This window comes from Hemitrygon akajei, chromosome 17 (assembly GCF_048418815.1).
Source record: "Hemitrygon akajei chromosome 17, sHemAka1.3, whole genome shotgun sequence".
Lineage (NCBI taxonomy): Eukaryota > Metazoa > Chordata > Chondrichthyes > Myliobatiformes > Dasyatidae > Hemitrygon > Hemitrygon akajei.
This window is the reverse complement of record NC_133140.1, coordinates 56,441,936-56,458,383: the sequence shown is the minus strand read 5'-3', so window position 1 is coordinate 56,458,383 and position 16,448 is coordinate 56,441,936. Positions and strand designations below refer to the sequence as shown.

The 16,448-nt window shown below is 41.6% G+C and overlaps 1 protein-coding gene across 4 annotated transcripts in view; it reads right to left on the bottom strand.

The window, feature by feature from the left end:
* Positions 1 to 16,448, bottom strand: part of znf469 (zinc finger protein 469) — a 465,067-nt gene that overhangs the window by 396,404 nt on the left and 52,215 nt on the right. For 3 of the 4 annotated variants that reach the window (XM_073070180.1, XM_073070183.1, XM_073070187.1), the window contains exon 2: positions 229 to 317. The exons of the other annotated variant lie outside the window; for it this stretch is intronic. The gene's annotated coding sequence lies outside the window, so the exon portion shown is untranslated. The remainder of the gene's footprint in view (positions 1 to 228; positions 318 to 16,448) is intronic. 4 annotated transcript variants of the gene reach the window in all.

Here is a 16,448-nt window from a genome sequence, read left to right as displayed (position 1 = left end):
CACGAAATTGAACTGACATTCCTAGACTGTTTCAAGGACTCTGTGGTTTGATGTTTTATATTCTGTTTGTGTTTCATTCATTTTTATGCTACTTGTGTGATTCTGTGCTTTATTTTGAGCATTGGGTGCTTGATGCTTTCTTGGAACGCATTCCATGGTATTGCTTTGTTTCCTGACTTTGAACATTGAACAGAAGTATCTGACTAAATAACCATACTTGCAACTTACCTTGGCCAAATGGTGAGCTCAAAGGCAATTCTTCAGCATGGAGCATGACTTTTAACATTGCTTTCAGACTTCATTTTTCAGACACATCTCTTTGGACATAAAAAAGATATCATATTTACTTATTTAGAGAAACAGCGTGGAACTAGCCCTTCAAGCCACACCACCCAGCAGCTCCCAATAACCCCAACTTAACCCTAACCTATTCACAGGACAATTTATAATGACCAATTAACCTACCTGGTACACCTTTGGAAACCAGAACACTCAGAGAAAGCTCAGGCATTGCATGGGGAGGACATACAGAAGACTTCTGGATTGAACTCCAATGCTATGAGCTGTAATAGTGTCGTGCTAACTGGCATGCTACTGTGGCGGCCAACATTATTTTTACAACAATTCCCTAGAACTTTGGGGTCCTGGTCCTTGCAACTTCCCCTGCACAGTTCAAAGTTTTTGTAAAATGCAGTTCCAGTATGGACAGGAGGAGGAGTATAGGAAACTGATACAGGACTTTGTGATATGGTGCAACTCAAACTACCTGCGTCTCAATATCACCAAGACCAAGGAGATGGTGGTGGACTTTAGGAGATCTAGGCCTCATATGGAGCCAGTGATCATTAATGGAGAATGTGTGGAGCAGGTTAAGACCTACAAGTATCTGGGAGTACAGTTAGACGAGAAGCTAGACTGGACTGCCAACACAGATGCCTTGTGCAGGAAGGCACAGAGTCGACTGTACTTCCTAAGAAGGTTGGCGTCATTCAATGTCTGTAGTGAGATGCTGAAGATGTTCTATAGGTCAGTTGTGGAGAGCGCCCTCTTCTTTGTGGTGGCGTGTTGGGGAGGAAGCATTAAGAAGAGGGACGCCTCACGTCTTAATAAGCTGGTAAGGAAGGCGGGCTCTGTCGTGGGCAAAGTACTGGAGAGTTTAACATCGGTAGCTGAGCGAAGGGCGCTGAGTAGGCTACGGTCAATTATGGAAAACTCTGAACATCCTCTACATAGCACCATCCAGAGACAGAGAAGCAGTTTCAGCGACAGGTTACTATTGATGCAATGCTCCTCAGACAGGATGAAGAGGTCAATACTCCCCAATGCCATTAGGCTTTACAATTCAACCGCCAGGACTTAAGAACTTTTTAAAAGCTATTATTAATGCTTTTTGAGATAGTGATTTAGATGCATATATTTTTTACTGAGTTAAGTATTGTATGTAATTAGTTTTGCTACAACAAGTGTATGGGACATTGGAAAAAAATTTGAATTTCTGCATGGGGATGAATAAAGTATCTATCTATCTATCTATCTATCTATCATCTCATGGAGCTACCCACAGCCTTCCGATGAAAGATCTGCATTTTTTCCCTCTCTCTACATATGTTGCCTGATCTGCTGAGTATTTTCAGCATTTTACGATTCCACTTCTACTACAATATCCTTTTAAAAATCTCAACAAGTCCTCCTCAATCAACAGACAAGACCTAACTCTACCTATTCAATCTATTCTTCACCACGTGGAAAAAGTAGTCAAGATTATTTGAATCAGCAGAAACTTTCTCACATCTTGAAATACAGTCCATTCACCTTTTAGTGAAAGTAGCTCTTCACTCCCCTCATGGGCTTGATGATAAACGACCTGCAGAGAGCTCTATAAGAGCTTCTATTGATCTGTCGGGTCAAGATACTCACTTGCTTGTTGATATCTGTGAAACTGTGCCAAACAAGCATCAGCTTTTCAGAGGAGAAAAAGGAGTGCAGAAAAACAATTTTCCAGAAATTTACTGCTTCTTTGCATCAACTGCTTATTTCATAATTGACAGTCAATAGTTTTTTATAACTTCTCATGACTTTTCAATCCTTTTCATGACTTTTCAATACTTTTTAATATAGTAATCCTACATCCCATCAAAATATACAACAAATTTCTATGAAGTTGATTTTTTTTAAATTTAAATTATACACTGCACCAAAAATTGACATTAGTGTACATCTGTACATGTTTTTAAACTCTGTTCTCAGGCTGCAGAACCTGTTGTCAGACTCAAAAGGAATATATATCCAATATGTTGCACCTCATACAGAAGGAGTAAAGCATTCCAAAATAAAGACAGACATAACTGATTTTAAAGCCAAGAGGTGAGCAATGTCTGTATGTTAAAATGCTTTGTGCATTAATGTCAATCTGACATGATGCAAATATTTCAAAAGCTTTACAGGAATACAACAACATTTTTGGCATCTTTGGGAAGGAAGGAGTGAATTAGTCAATAGTAATTAGCTCAATATCACCATGGAGACTGGAAATTTTATTTTTTTCAACTGGCATTTAATTCCAACTTAGTTGTCACTTTTTTATTAATGTAGGCTTAGTTGTTACATCCATCTTCCTATTTAACATTGTTATGCCCGCAGCCCCCTCCTTTGTGAGAATCGCAAGAGCACTAGTGGGTGGGGGCAGTAGACCCAGAAAATGGGGAAAGAGACGTGCAGACTGCCTCGTTCCCCGGCGATGCAAAGTCACGCGACATTGGCCATTGTCTCTTGGAGACACATTTGTGGATTGGGGACTGTGCTACCTGCAGCCCTCGGGCAACGTGAGCTGGTTGAGAGAGAGATAACATCAACCCCAACCTGATTGACATCTACTACCCTGCGAGTCCAGATAAAAGAGGGGCTGTAGAGACGGCCCCTCAGACGCACCAGAAGAAACGCTAGCGATCCCGTAATAGCGGGAAGCCATTTGAAGAAAGCCACGTGCGTTCGGTTCCCTTGCCTGGGTGCCGGTGGCTGATACCACAGAAACGATTTTCTTGAACTAACAACGGGGAACCAACTCCCCGACTCAACGGATTGGCCTCATCAAAGACCCGGGCAAGTTTCTTTTCTCACAAATCTCTCTCTCTCCAACAAGTGAAAACCCAGCGGTCCCCAAAGGCTGAAGCCTGCATGAACTGAGTGACTTTTATATTTCCATCAGACAATATATTATCCCCTAGACAAACGATAGAGCCATTTCTTATTGATGATTATTACTATACCCGCACTTTTAGATTGAGTATTGACGACGTATATTATCTGAATGTTTGTATTAATCTTATTTTTGTGCCTCTTTATAAATAAAGACCTTTAAAAATAGTACCATCAGACTTCAACGGACCTCTCTATCTTTGCTGGTAAGTGACCCAGTTACGGGGTACGTAACAACATCCTGTTTCTGTAAATAGAAGTTTGTTCTACTTTGGAATTAATGTTGTACATGTGAACGTTCATTCTGAAAAACAAAATCAAATGAAATACCAAAGCACAACTACAATAAAGCACACTCAAATACGTTAAATAAAACAAAATTGAAATCTTGTTTCTTGTTATTAACTTTACATTAACAAGGATCACCGATTCAAATTACATAGAGTGCCTATAAAAAGTATTCAGCCCCTCTTGGAAGTTTTCATGTTTTATTGTTTTACAACATCGAATCACAGTGGATTTAATTTGGTGTTTTCTGACACTGCCCAACAGAAAAAGGCTCTTTCGTGTCAAAGTGAAAACAGATCTCTACAAAGTGATCTAAATGAATTACAATATAAAACACAAAATAATTAATTGCATAAGTATTCACCCCCTTCAAGTCAGTATTTAGTAGATGCACCTTTGGCAGCAATTACAGCCTTGGGCCTATGTGGATAGGTTTCTATCAGCTTTGCACAACTGAACACTGCAGTTCTTCCCAATTCTTTCTTACAAAGCTGCCCAAGCTCTGTCAGATTGCAAGGGGATTGTGAGTGAACAGCCATTTTCAAGTCCAGCCACAAATTCTCAATTGGATTGAGGTTTGGACTCTGACTTGGCCACTGCAGGACATTAACTTTGTTGTTTTTAAGCCAATCCTTTGTAACTTTGGCTTTATGCTTGGGGTCATTGTCTTGCTAGGAAACAAATCTTCTCCCAAGTCACAGTTCTCTTGCAGATTGAGTCAGGTTTTCCTCCAGGATTTCCCTGTACTTTGCTGCATTCATTCTACATTCATAAGCCTTCCAGGGCCTGCTGCAGTGAAGCAACCCCACAGCATGATGCAGCCACCACCATGCTTTGCAGTAGGGCTGGGATGCATTTGATGACGTGCAGTATTTGGCTTACACCAAACATAGCATCTTGTCTGATGGTCAAAAAGCTCAATTTTGGTTTCATCAGACCACAGAACCTTCTTCCAGCTGACTTCAGAGCTTCCTACGTGCCTTCTAACAAACTCTAGACAAGATTTCATGTGAGTTTTCTTTTTTCTACAGTGGCTTTCTCTTTGCTACTCTTCCATAAAACTGTGAGAGCTGAAGCACCCAGGCAACAGTTGTATGCGCAGTCTTTCCCATCTCAGCCACTGAATCTTGTAACTCCTCCAGAGTTGTCATGGATCTCTTGGTGGCCTCCCTCACTAGTCTCCTTCTTGCATGGTCACTCAGATTTTGAGGACGGCATGCTCTAAGCCATATATGTCAAACTCAAAGCCCGGGGTGGAATTATCTTTGGCCCGCGAGATAATATCTAATTACTATTAAAGCTGGCCCCAGTAATCGAAGCACCTATGGCATATGATATGGCTAATGCTGAGTTTATTCAGGTACCAGGTTTTCAGGGGTTTTAGTGTTTATTCGGCAGTCTTCTTCATAAGAAACGGAATTTGTAAAGTGAAACACTTTGTAGTTATAGCAGAGACTGAGACACATGAAAACAGGCTGAGAAAACGGAGGCAACGAAAGCTGCGTTCACACGCGTCCGACTGATCCGGCCCACATGAAGCTGCATTTTGCTCAATCCGGCCCGTGACCTAAAATGAGTTTGACACCCCTGCTCTAAGCAGATTTACAGCTCAGCCAAATTTTTCCTATTTCTTGATGAGTGACTCCAACGGATATTCAGTGACTTGGAAATTTTATTGTATCCATCTCAAGACCTGTGCTTTTCAATAACCTTTTTGTGGAGTTGCTTGGAGTGTTTTTTTGTCATCATGGTGCAGTTTTTGCTAGAATACTGACATGATCAATTGAAACACCTTGTCTGCACACAGGTGATCTCAATTTAACTAATTATGTGACTTCTAAAACCAATTGGGTGCACCAATGATGATTTGGAATACCAGATTAAAGGGGGTGAATATTTATGCAATCAATTATTTTGTGCTTTATTTTTCTATTAATTTAGAAGATTTTAGACCATAATACCATAAGACATAGGAGCAGAATCAAGCCATCTGGCCCATCGAGTCTGTTCTGCCGTTCAATCAAAGCTGATCCCTCTTTTTTCCCCTCCTTAACCCCAGTTTCCGGCCTTCTCCCTGTAACCTATGATGCCATGTCCAATCAAGAACCTATCAATCTCTGCCTTAAATACACCCAATGACCTGGCCTCCACAAGTTTGTAGAGATCTGTTTTCACTTTGACACAAGAGTCTTTTTCTGTTGATCAGTGTCCAAAAAAACCAAATTAAATCCACTGTGATTCAATGTTGTAAAACAATAAAACATGAAAATGTCCCGGGGGGGGGGGGATACTTTCTATAGGCATTGTAAATTACCCTTTGTCATCTTTTATTTGGATGGTGGCATAAATTGAGAGGGTTTAAGAGTATATTATCATATGGCTCCAACTGTCATGTGGTTGAGCAGATGCTGATGACGTAATATAGACCGGACATGACTAAGCTTTCTGGTTGCTTCTATGAACCCATAACACTGCACATTTTATAGGAACCAAACAACAACCTCACAAGAAATTATCATATGTATCCCATAAACAGATTCCCTGGAGCAAAACCATATACATGGTGGTACAAGTCAACCTGATGTCATATTGCCAAGAAATTCATGATATTTTCTAAATCTTGTACGTTTGACAAAACATCAAAATATATGAAAAGACCAATTCCATTCAGGAATGATAAGACTTTTCTGAGCAAAATTATTTTTAAATAGGAAGTAAAACACAGTTTGAGAAGATGACATTGCATATGTAGTAAACTCATTTGCTCCTAAGTAAATAACATCAGAGTTTGCATTCTCTGCATGAACCCCACATCAAGCATCTCCCATGGATTTAAATTTCAGCTTCAAACTATTATCTGCTATTCACTGCTCCAGAAAAAGCACATCAGTAAACTACATGTTCCTGAGATCTTTCTTGAACATATCTCAATAACTTGAAAAGTATTTAAATTTACTCTCCAGTTCCATTTGGTTAAGTGGTCTGTTTAGTGTCTGAAATGAACTGGTAAACTTATGTACATTAATCTCCAATAATTCAGGACACTTGGGATTTTGGAAGTACCAGACTTGTAGATTTTCTGGATTCTTGGCTGTTATTCCAATTAATAACCAAACACATAATTAATCCACTTCATTGATGGTGTTGTAATAAAATTTCCAATAACCCACTAAATTGGATGGGATCAGCGGAGCCAAAAGGAAGACTGAGACCAGCAAACATTGTCTGTTGAATAAGATGCTGAATAACAGAATATTACAATATTAGCGTCCATTCAACCACTAAATTCCAATGGTAAGCATTATGAAGTTTCATTTGGTTCAGGAAAAAAATCTATTTTATTAGCACCTTGTCAAGTTTGACCTTAATTGGGTGGTATCTGGCATTTAACACAAACAACCTAAATCAGTATGAGCCCTTCTTAATTACGGCATGGGAAAATAATTTCTCCTGTCAGGCAGAACAATAGCAATAGCAGACTCCATAGTTGGGGGGCGAGGGTGGTAGAGAAGAGATTCTATGACTGTGAAAGGGACACCAGTATAGTCTGTTGCCTCCTGGGTACCAGGATTGAGGATGCCTCTGAGTGGCTGCAAAATATCCTCAAAAGGCCTCAACATGCACGTTGGCAGCAAGAACATAGGTGGGAAGGGGGAAGACGTTCTGTGCAGTGAGCATAAGGAGTTAGGAAAGAGGAGGAAAAGCAGGACCTAAAAGGTAGTAATCTCTAAATTACTACAGGTGCAATGTGTTACTCAATGAAGGAATAGCACAGAAATGAATGAGTGATGAGGAACAGGTGCAGGGTTTTAGGTTCTTGGATCATTGGAACCTCTACTGGGGCAGGGATGACTTGTACAGGAGAAATGGGTTTCACCTTAAGTGCAGAGGAACCAATATCATGGCCAGGAGATTCACTAGTGCTGCTTTGGGGGACTGGGTGGGTATTAAACTAGTTTGGCAGGGGATTTCATTTCACTAGAGTGCCAGATCAGAGAGTGGAGGAACTGTGAGGAAGGTAGTTGTCATGACTAATAAAAACAGGCAGGAGAAAAGTAATAGACACAATATACAATAGGATTGAGGGATTGAAGTGTGTGTATTATTTTAACACTAAGAATATTATGGATAAAGGTGATAAACTTAGAGCAGAGATCAGTACATTGAACAATGAAGATGTGTTCATAACAGAGACTTGGTTGGAGAGGGACAGGAATGGAGGCTTCATGTTCTAGGGTTTCAATATTAAAGGAAAAGTAGAGAAGGTGGTAAATGAGGGGATGGGGCAGTTGTGCTGTTAATCAAGGACAATATCACAATTGCATGCAGAGGGAAAATAATGGTGGTCTCAACCACTGAGTCTACTTGGGTTGAACGCAAAATAAGACAGGTGAAATCATTCTGATGGGATTATACAACAGATGGATGCATACAGATACACACACACACACAAAATTGCCACTCTGACATTGAGCAACAGATATGCAGGCAGTTTCTGCAAAGGTGTACAAGTGCTTAGAATGCACTGTCTGGTGTTGGTGAAGGCAAATATGGTAGGGGTGTTCAAGAAGCTCTTAAACAGGCACAGAAATACACAGGAAATGGAAGGATATGAAGGTTGTATAGCCAGAAAGGATTGGTTTAGTTGGACATTTGATTACTAATTAGTTCTTCCCAACACTTGCCAAAGGCCAAAGGGCATGTACTGTTCGATGCTCCAACTGAACAATACGTTGGTGAGACCACACTCAGGATTATTGTGTGCATTTGTGGTTGCCTAGCTATAGAATAAATGTCATTAAGCTGAAGAGGTACAGGAGATGACACCAGGACTGGAGGGCATGAGTTACAAGTAGGGACTGGATAGGCTGCTGCTGTGTTTCCTGGAGCAAAGGAAGCTGAGGGGAGAACTTAAATCTATTTTAGATCATGAAGGGAATAGATGAGGTGAATGTTCACAGTCTTTTTGCAGGGGTAGGGGAATCTAAATATCAAGGGCATTATTTGAAGATGACAAGGAAAAGGCTTAAAAGGTACTTGAGGGGCAAGTCTTTCCACACAAAGGATGCCAGAAATACAAAACAAGAACTGGGCAAAGTGGTAAAGACAGGTGAAACTACAATGTTTAAAGATGTTTAGACGGGAAAGCTTTAGCGAGATATGGGTCACAAAAAGGCAAACGTGGCAAGCTCAAGTAAGCAACTTGGTTAATTGGGCTTAAATGCCTACTTCAAGCTAAAATTTATTATCAGAGTACATACATGTCACTACATACAACCCTGAGATTCTTTTTCCCGAGGACATACTTAGCAAATCTAAACAACAGTAACCGTAGTAAGTGTAAACTGGATCAGTAAGGGTCAGAGCCATCTCTATTTCCTGAGGAGACTGAGGTCCTTTAACATCTGCCGAATGATGCTGAGGATGTTCTACGAGGCTGTGGTGGCCAGTGCTATCATGTTTGCTGTTGTGCGCTGGGGCAGCAGGCTGAGGGTAGCAGACACCAACAGAATCAACAAACTCATTCCTAAGGCCAGTGATGTTGTGGGGGTGGAACTGGACTCTCTGACGGTGGTGTCTGAAAAGAGGATGCTGTCCAAGTTGCATGCCATCTTGGACAATGACTCCCATCCACTCCATAATGTACTGGTTAGGCACAGGAGTACATTCAGCCAGAGACTCATTCCAGCAAGATGTAACACTGAGTGTCATAGGAAGTCATTCCTACCTGTGGCCATCAAACTTTACAACTCCTCCCTCGGAGTGTCAGACACCCTGAGCCAATAGGCTGGTCCTGGACGTATTTCCACTTGGCATGATTAGCTTATTATTATTTAATTATTTATGGGTTTATATTGCTATATTTCACCACTATTCATGGTTGGTGCGGCTGTAACGAAACCCAATTTCCCTCAGGATCAATAAAGTATGTCTGTCTTTCTGTAAACAACACACTGTGCAAATGCAAATATAAATAAATGTTTTCAGTGTCCTACGACTCTATCACTCTATCATGTATTTCTTTATTACAGCATTAGGCAACTGAAAAATAAGTTTTCGTCCCCAGAGTGAAACACAATAAAACCAAATTCTGGGTTATTTCACATAATTTCATAAATTAAACAAAACGCTTCCTGGCATCGATCATTTTGTGCGCTGACATATATTTCCCAATCATGAGTATAAGGGATGAACTCCTTTTAGAGCATTGCAGGGGAACTCGAGCCATACTGTGTGAGGGGAACCAGTTGCTCAGCACTCCCAGGATAATGAGGTCACACTTGCAAAGCAGAGGACTGGGGTATTTGCAACTAAGTAAATGATATTCTTTTTTGTCTTTGGGCTTGCGTACCTCTGCGCTGCACCGAATCCTTCACTACTTCTCAAACTGCCCCTAAGCACTCGTGTCCGTGCTGCTCCCACTATCTTACCCCCGTAGATAAAGCAGCTCCCGATGCCAAATCACAAGCACCACAAAAAGAAACTGATGTTTCCCCAGAGGTCCAATAATTAAAATGGCCTGATTTCCCCACTTCTGTGTTGTTTATACGCACGCCAATAGTACATCAAAATTTCAAGATCTTTTAGCTCAAAACATGTTTTGTAACATAAGCATTTATGTTCTATTTTTGAAGAATGGTCTCTACTAGAATTACATGTTTGGATACTTATGGTTAAGGCGCAGATTACTGTCAAATTTAACAACATGCTCAAGATCTAAGTTCCAGTAATTAGATGGAATACTCCTCCACTTAGACAGTAAATACATTGACATCACTGTACAAACACACTGAGTGGACACAATACTGCCTGTCACCACTATGAAGTATTTGAAAGCTATTTCACAGCAGGACAATATTGCTCTCTGCAGTTTTCAAATCCTGTACATCATTGGATCTATCCACTCCTCAGTTTTATTCTAGGCTCTGTTTCTTTAGAGTTTAAGTTCATATTTCAGTTGTCCTCAGTTTGCCAACAAGATTTGTACAGACTTCAGGCCAAACTATTTGTAGATATTTCGCAAGAATTCAGAGTTACTGCTGCATAGCAAAAACCATTCCGTTTTCATTCTACCTACAATAAAAATGTATGATAAAAGGATGAAAGGCTACAGGAGACAGCTTTGGTAGAAAAGCAAATGGCCAAATATGCTTAAGGAACTGAGTGGCCTTTCCCTGCTCAGAATATGTATGTGCATACTTAAAATGCACGCAGTTATGATCTCTGGTTTTATGTGTTTAACTGAAGTAATGTTTTACCCTCAACAGTTGCAAAAAAACGTAGCACAAGCTCGAGTCAAAATCCCTGCTCTACAAATCAAATTAAAATACTATAATGTTCCCCTACAGATTGCCTTTCCTCTGACCTCAGGTCCCACCATCACCCAATCATGTGCTATGCTTTGACTTCTTCCGCTTTATGGGCCATTTGACTCCGCGACCACACAAAGAAATTCTCTTCCCACGCCATCCCCACCCCCCACATCAAATTGAGGAGCTTTTGAGAATTTCTGTTCACCTGACAATGTAGTACAATGCCTTCACATTTCCTCTCACTCCGTTTCAATAAAAGACCGTTTCATGTTTTCTAAATGTCACCACTGAGCTGGGTTGACAGTAGAATTTGGAAGTAATGCAGATGTTTACAAGGCAAAGATGTATTCCCATTAAAACAATCAGGGAGCTGACTGGCTAACAACAAAAGTTGTAGCTGTCCTATTGAAGGCCCCTGACCTGAAACGTTGACTGTTTCCATAGATGCTGCCTGGCTGGCTGAGTTCTTCCAGCATTTTAAGACTAAAATATACAGGAGCAGAGTTAAACCATCCAGCCCATCAAGTCTGCTCCGTCATTTCATCCTGGTTAATCCAGTTTTCCTCTCAGCCCCATTCTCCTACCTCTTCCCGGTATCCCTTCATGCCCTGACCAGTCAAGAATCTATCAACCTCTGCCTTAAATATGCATAAAGACTTGGCCTCCACAGCTGCCTGGGGCAAAGAATTCCACAGATGCACCACTCTCTGGCTAAAGAAATTACTCCTCTTTTCCATTCTAAAAGGACACCCCTCTATTCTGAGGCTGTGTCCACTGGCCTTAGACTCTCCCAGCAAAGAAAACACCCTCCCTATATCCACCTTATCAAGGCCTTTCACCATTCAATAGGGTTCATTGAGGTCACCCCTCATTCTTCTGAATTCTAATAAATACAGCCATCAGACGCACTTAGTATGTCAAGCATTCAATCCTGGGATCATTTTCAGGAACCGCCTTTGAGCACTCTCCAGTTTCAGCACATATTTCTAAGATATGGGGCCAAAACTGCTAACAATACTCCAAGTGAGGCCTCACCAGTGCTTTAAAAAGTCTCAACATTACATCCTTGCTTTTATATTCTGGTCTTCTTGAAATGAATGCTAACATTGCATTTGTCTTCCTCACCACTGACTCAAGCTGCAAGTTAACCTTTAGGGAATCTTGCACAAGGACTCTCAAGTCCCTTTGCATTTGGATTTTTTGTACTTTCTCTCCTTTTAGAAAACAGTCAACCCTTACAGTTATTCCACCGAAGTGCATGACCATACACTTCCTGACACTGAATTCCATCTGCCATTTCTTTGCCCATTCTCCTAAACTGTCCAAGTCCTCCTGTAGCTTCTCTACTTCCTCAACACTACCTGCCTCTCCATCTATCTTCATATCATCTGCAAATTTTGCAACAAAGCCATTAATTCTATCATCCAAATCATTGAAATATAATGTAAAAAGAATTGATCCCAACACAGACCCATGTGGAACACCACTAGTCACTGGCAGCCAGTCAAAGAAGGCTCCCTTTATTCCCACTCTTCACCTCCTGCCAATCAGCCACTGCTTTATCCATGCTAGAATCTTTCCTGTAATACCATGGGCTTATAGCTTGTTAACCAGCCTCATGTGTGACACCTTGTCAAAGGTCTTCTGAAAATCCAAGTACACAACCTCAGTCTATTCTCCTTTGTCTATCCTGCTTGCTATCTCTTCAAAGAATTCCAACAGATTTGTCAGGCAAGATTTTCCCTTGAGGAAGCCATGCTGACTATGGCCTGTTATATCACATGCCTCCAAGTACCCTGAGACCTCATCCTTAATAATTGACTCCAACATCTTCCCAAACACTGAGGTCAGACTAACTGGCCTATAGTTTCCTTTCTTCTGCTTCTCTCCCTTCTTGAAGAGTGGAGTGACATTTGCGATTTTCCAGTCTTCTGGAACCATTCCAGAATCTAATGGTTCTTGAAAGATCATTAATAATGCTTCCATGATCTCTTCAGTCACCTTTTTCAGAACTCTCGGTTGTAAACCATCTAGTCCAGGTGACTTATCTACCTTCAGACCTTTCAGTTTCCCAAGAACCTTCTCTCTAGTCACGGTAACTTCATATACTTCATGGCCCCAGACACCTAGAACTTCTACCATACTGCTAGTGTCTTCCACTAGGATGCAAAATACTTATTCAGCTCGTCCACCATTTCATGGTCCCCTATTACTACCTCTCTAGCATCGTTTTCCAATGATCCAATATCCACTCTCACCTCTCTTTTTACATTCATGTATCTGAAGAAATTTTTGGTATCTCTAACAGTATTGGCTAGCTTACTTTCCTATTCCATCTCTACCTTCTTAATGACATTTTTTATTAACAAGAGAAAATCTGCAGATGCTGGAAATCCAAACAACACACACAAAATGCTGGAGGAACTCAGCAGGCCAGGCAGTATCTATGGAAAAGAGTACAGTCAGGCTGAGACCTTTCAGCAGGACTAGAGAAAAAAAGATGAGGAGTAGATTTGAAAGGTGGGGGAGGGGAAGGTGAAACTGTGAGGAGGGAGGGGTGAAGTAAAGAGCTGGGGAGTTTATTGGTGGAAGAGATGCAGGGCTGGAGAAGGGGGAATCTTATAGGAGAGGACAGAAGGCCATGGGAGAAAGAAAAGGGGGGAGGAGCACCAGAGGGAGTGATGGACAGACAAGGAGATAAGGCAAGAGAGGGATAAGTTGATGAGGAGGGAGGGGGGCATTACCGGAAGTTCGACAAAGTAACTTTGGAAGCTACCCAGACAAGATATAAGGTGTTGTTCCTCCAACCAGAGTGTGGCCTTATCACGACAGTGGCGGAAGGCATGGATAGACATATCCGAATTGGAATGGAAAGTGGAATTAAAATGGTGGCCACTGGGAAATCCCGCTTTTTCTGGCAGATGGACCTTAGGTACTCGGCAAAACAGTCTCCCAATCTACATCAGGTCTCACCAATACACAGGAGGCCACACCAGGAGCCCTGGACACAGTATATGACCCCCAACAGACTCACAGCTGAAATGTCACCTCACCTGAAAGGACTGTTTGGAGCTCTGAATGGTAGTGAGGGAGGAGGTATAGGGGCAGGTGTGGCACTTGTTCCACTTATAAGTGTAAGTATCAGTGTGAAGAGACGAATGGACAAGGAAATTGCATAGGGAGCGATCACTGTGGAAAACAGAAAGTCGGGGGGGGGGAGGGAAAAATGTGCTTGGTGGTGGGATCCCATTGGAGATGGTGGAAATTGCAGAGAATTATGTGCTAGATGCAGAGGCTGGTGAGGTGCTAAGTGAGGACAAGAGGAACCCTATCCCTGGTAGGGTGGTGGGAGGATGGGGTAAGGGCAGACATGCGTGAAATGGAAGACGTGCGGTTGAGGGCAGCATTGATGATGGAGGAAGGGAAGCCCCTTTCTTTGAAGGAAGAGGACATCTCTTTTGTTATGGAATGAAAAGCCTCATCCTGAGAGCAGACATTTTTAGTTGTCTTCTGCTGGTTTTTAAAAGCTTCCCAATCCTCTAACTTCACACTAATCTTTGCTTTATTATATGCCCTCTCTGTGGCTTTTATGTTGGCTTTGACTTCTCTTGTTAGCCATGATTGTGTCATTTTTCCTTTAGAATACTTCTTCCTCGATAGAGTATATATATCCTGGCCCTCCGAATTGCATTCAGAAATTCCATCCATTGCTGCTCTGCCAGTGTTCTTCTCCGATCAATTCTAGCCAACTCCTCTCTCATGCTTCAGTAGTTCCCTTTACTCCAGTGTAATACTGATACATCTAACTTTGGCTTCTCCTTCTCAAATTTCAGGGTGAGTGTGATCATATCATGATCACTTTTCCCCGAGGGTTCTTTTTACCATAATCTCTCTAATCAATTCTGGTTCATTGCACAGCACCCAATCCAAAATAGCTGATCCTCTAGTGGGCTGAACCATGAGCTGCTCTTAAAAGCTATCTTGTAGGCACACTAGAAATTCCCACTCCTGTACCAATCTGATTTTTCCAATCTACCTGCATGTTGAAGCCCTATTATAATATTGCCCTTTTGGCATGCATTGTCCATCTCCCAGTGTAATTTGCAGACCACATCCTTATTGATTAGAGGTCTGTATACAACTCCCACCAGGGTTTTATTTTACCCGTCCAGTTCCTTAGCTCTATCCACAATGATTCAACACCTTCTGACCCTATGTCACTTTTTTCTTATGATTTGATTTCATTTTTTACCAAGAGAGCAATGCCACCCCCTCTTGCCTTCCTGCCTGTCCTTTCGATACAATGTGTATCCTTGGACATTAAGCTCCTAGATAAAATCCTTCAGCCATGGTCCTGTGATGCCTACAACAATGCCTATCTGCAACGATGCTGCAAATTCATCTACCTTATTCCGTTTTCTGCACGCATTCAGATACAACACCTTCAGTCCTGTGTTCAGTCTTTTCAATTTTGTTGCACCATGCTTAATCTTTTGATTCCTAACATCTGTCTCCAAAACCCTCCACTAACTGCTTTGGCACCCAGGTTCCCATCCCACTGCAACTCTAGTGTAAACCCTACTGTGCAGCATTAACAAACCTTCCCGCTAGGATATTAGTTCCCCTTCAGTTCAGGTGTAAACCATCCCTTCTAATCAGATCTCACCTTCCCTGGAAGAAAGACCAATGATCCAAAAATCTTATGCCCTCCCTCCTACACCAACTCCTTAGCCACGTATTAAACTGTATAATTTTCCTAGTTCTAGCCTCACCGGCATGTGGCACAGGTAGCAATCCTGATATCACAACCCTGGAGGTCCTGCCCTTTAACATAGCACCGAACTCCCTGAACTCACTATGCAGAACCTTGTCACTCATCCTACCCATGTCACTTGAACCAACATGGACCTCGACTTCTGGCTGTTCAACTTAAGAATGCTGAGGACTCAATCTGAGATATCCTGGACCCTGGCACCCAGAAAGCAACATACCACCTGGGACTCCTGTTCTCGCCCACAGAACCTCCCGTCCATTCCCCTAACTAATGTGTGCATTGCCTACATTTTCAGCATCTGCAGATTTTCTCGTGTGTGTAACAACAAATCAGCTTCCCTGCATGTTGCAACTCATTCTACCTTACCCATGAAAACCACGCCCCAAAAAGCACTACAAATAGAGACTAATTGTAATTTCTTAAGCTTGGGAATATGGGAAGAGATGGAAGAAACAATTTTGTCCGATCTTAATTTAGTTTTTCTTTCTTTAATTCTACTCGCACAGTATTTCAGTGGTATAGCCATCTGCTGAGGCTCCAACGAATAGCTTTGATCCATTAGCAGTACTCACACGCTCCTCTTGTCATAAGAGACTAAAGATCATTTCCTTATGTCACTCTTGAAAGTTCAGCCAATAAATATGCAGACCAAATTACCACGTTTCACTCCATGCTGGGATAACATGCTGGACATTTGCTTGATGGCAACAAATGGAGTTCATTAAGGAGAGATTGGATAGGGTGGGGCCATTTTCCAGTGAAGATGTCTACTGGGTTACTTTATAGAGATTTATAATATCATGAGGACATAGATAAGGAGGGTGGTCATACTCCCAGGGTAGAGAAGTCAAAAACCATCTCTAAGGTGAGATGGGAAA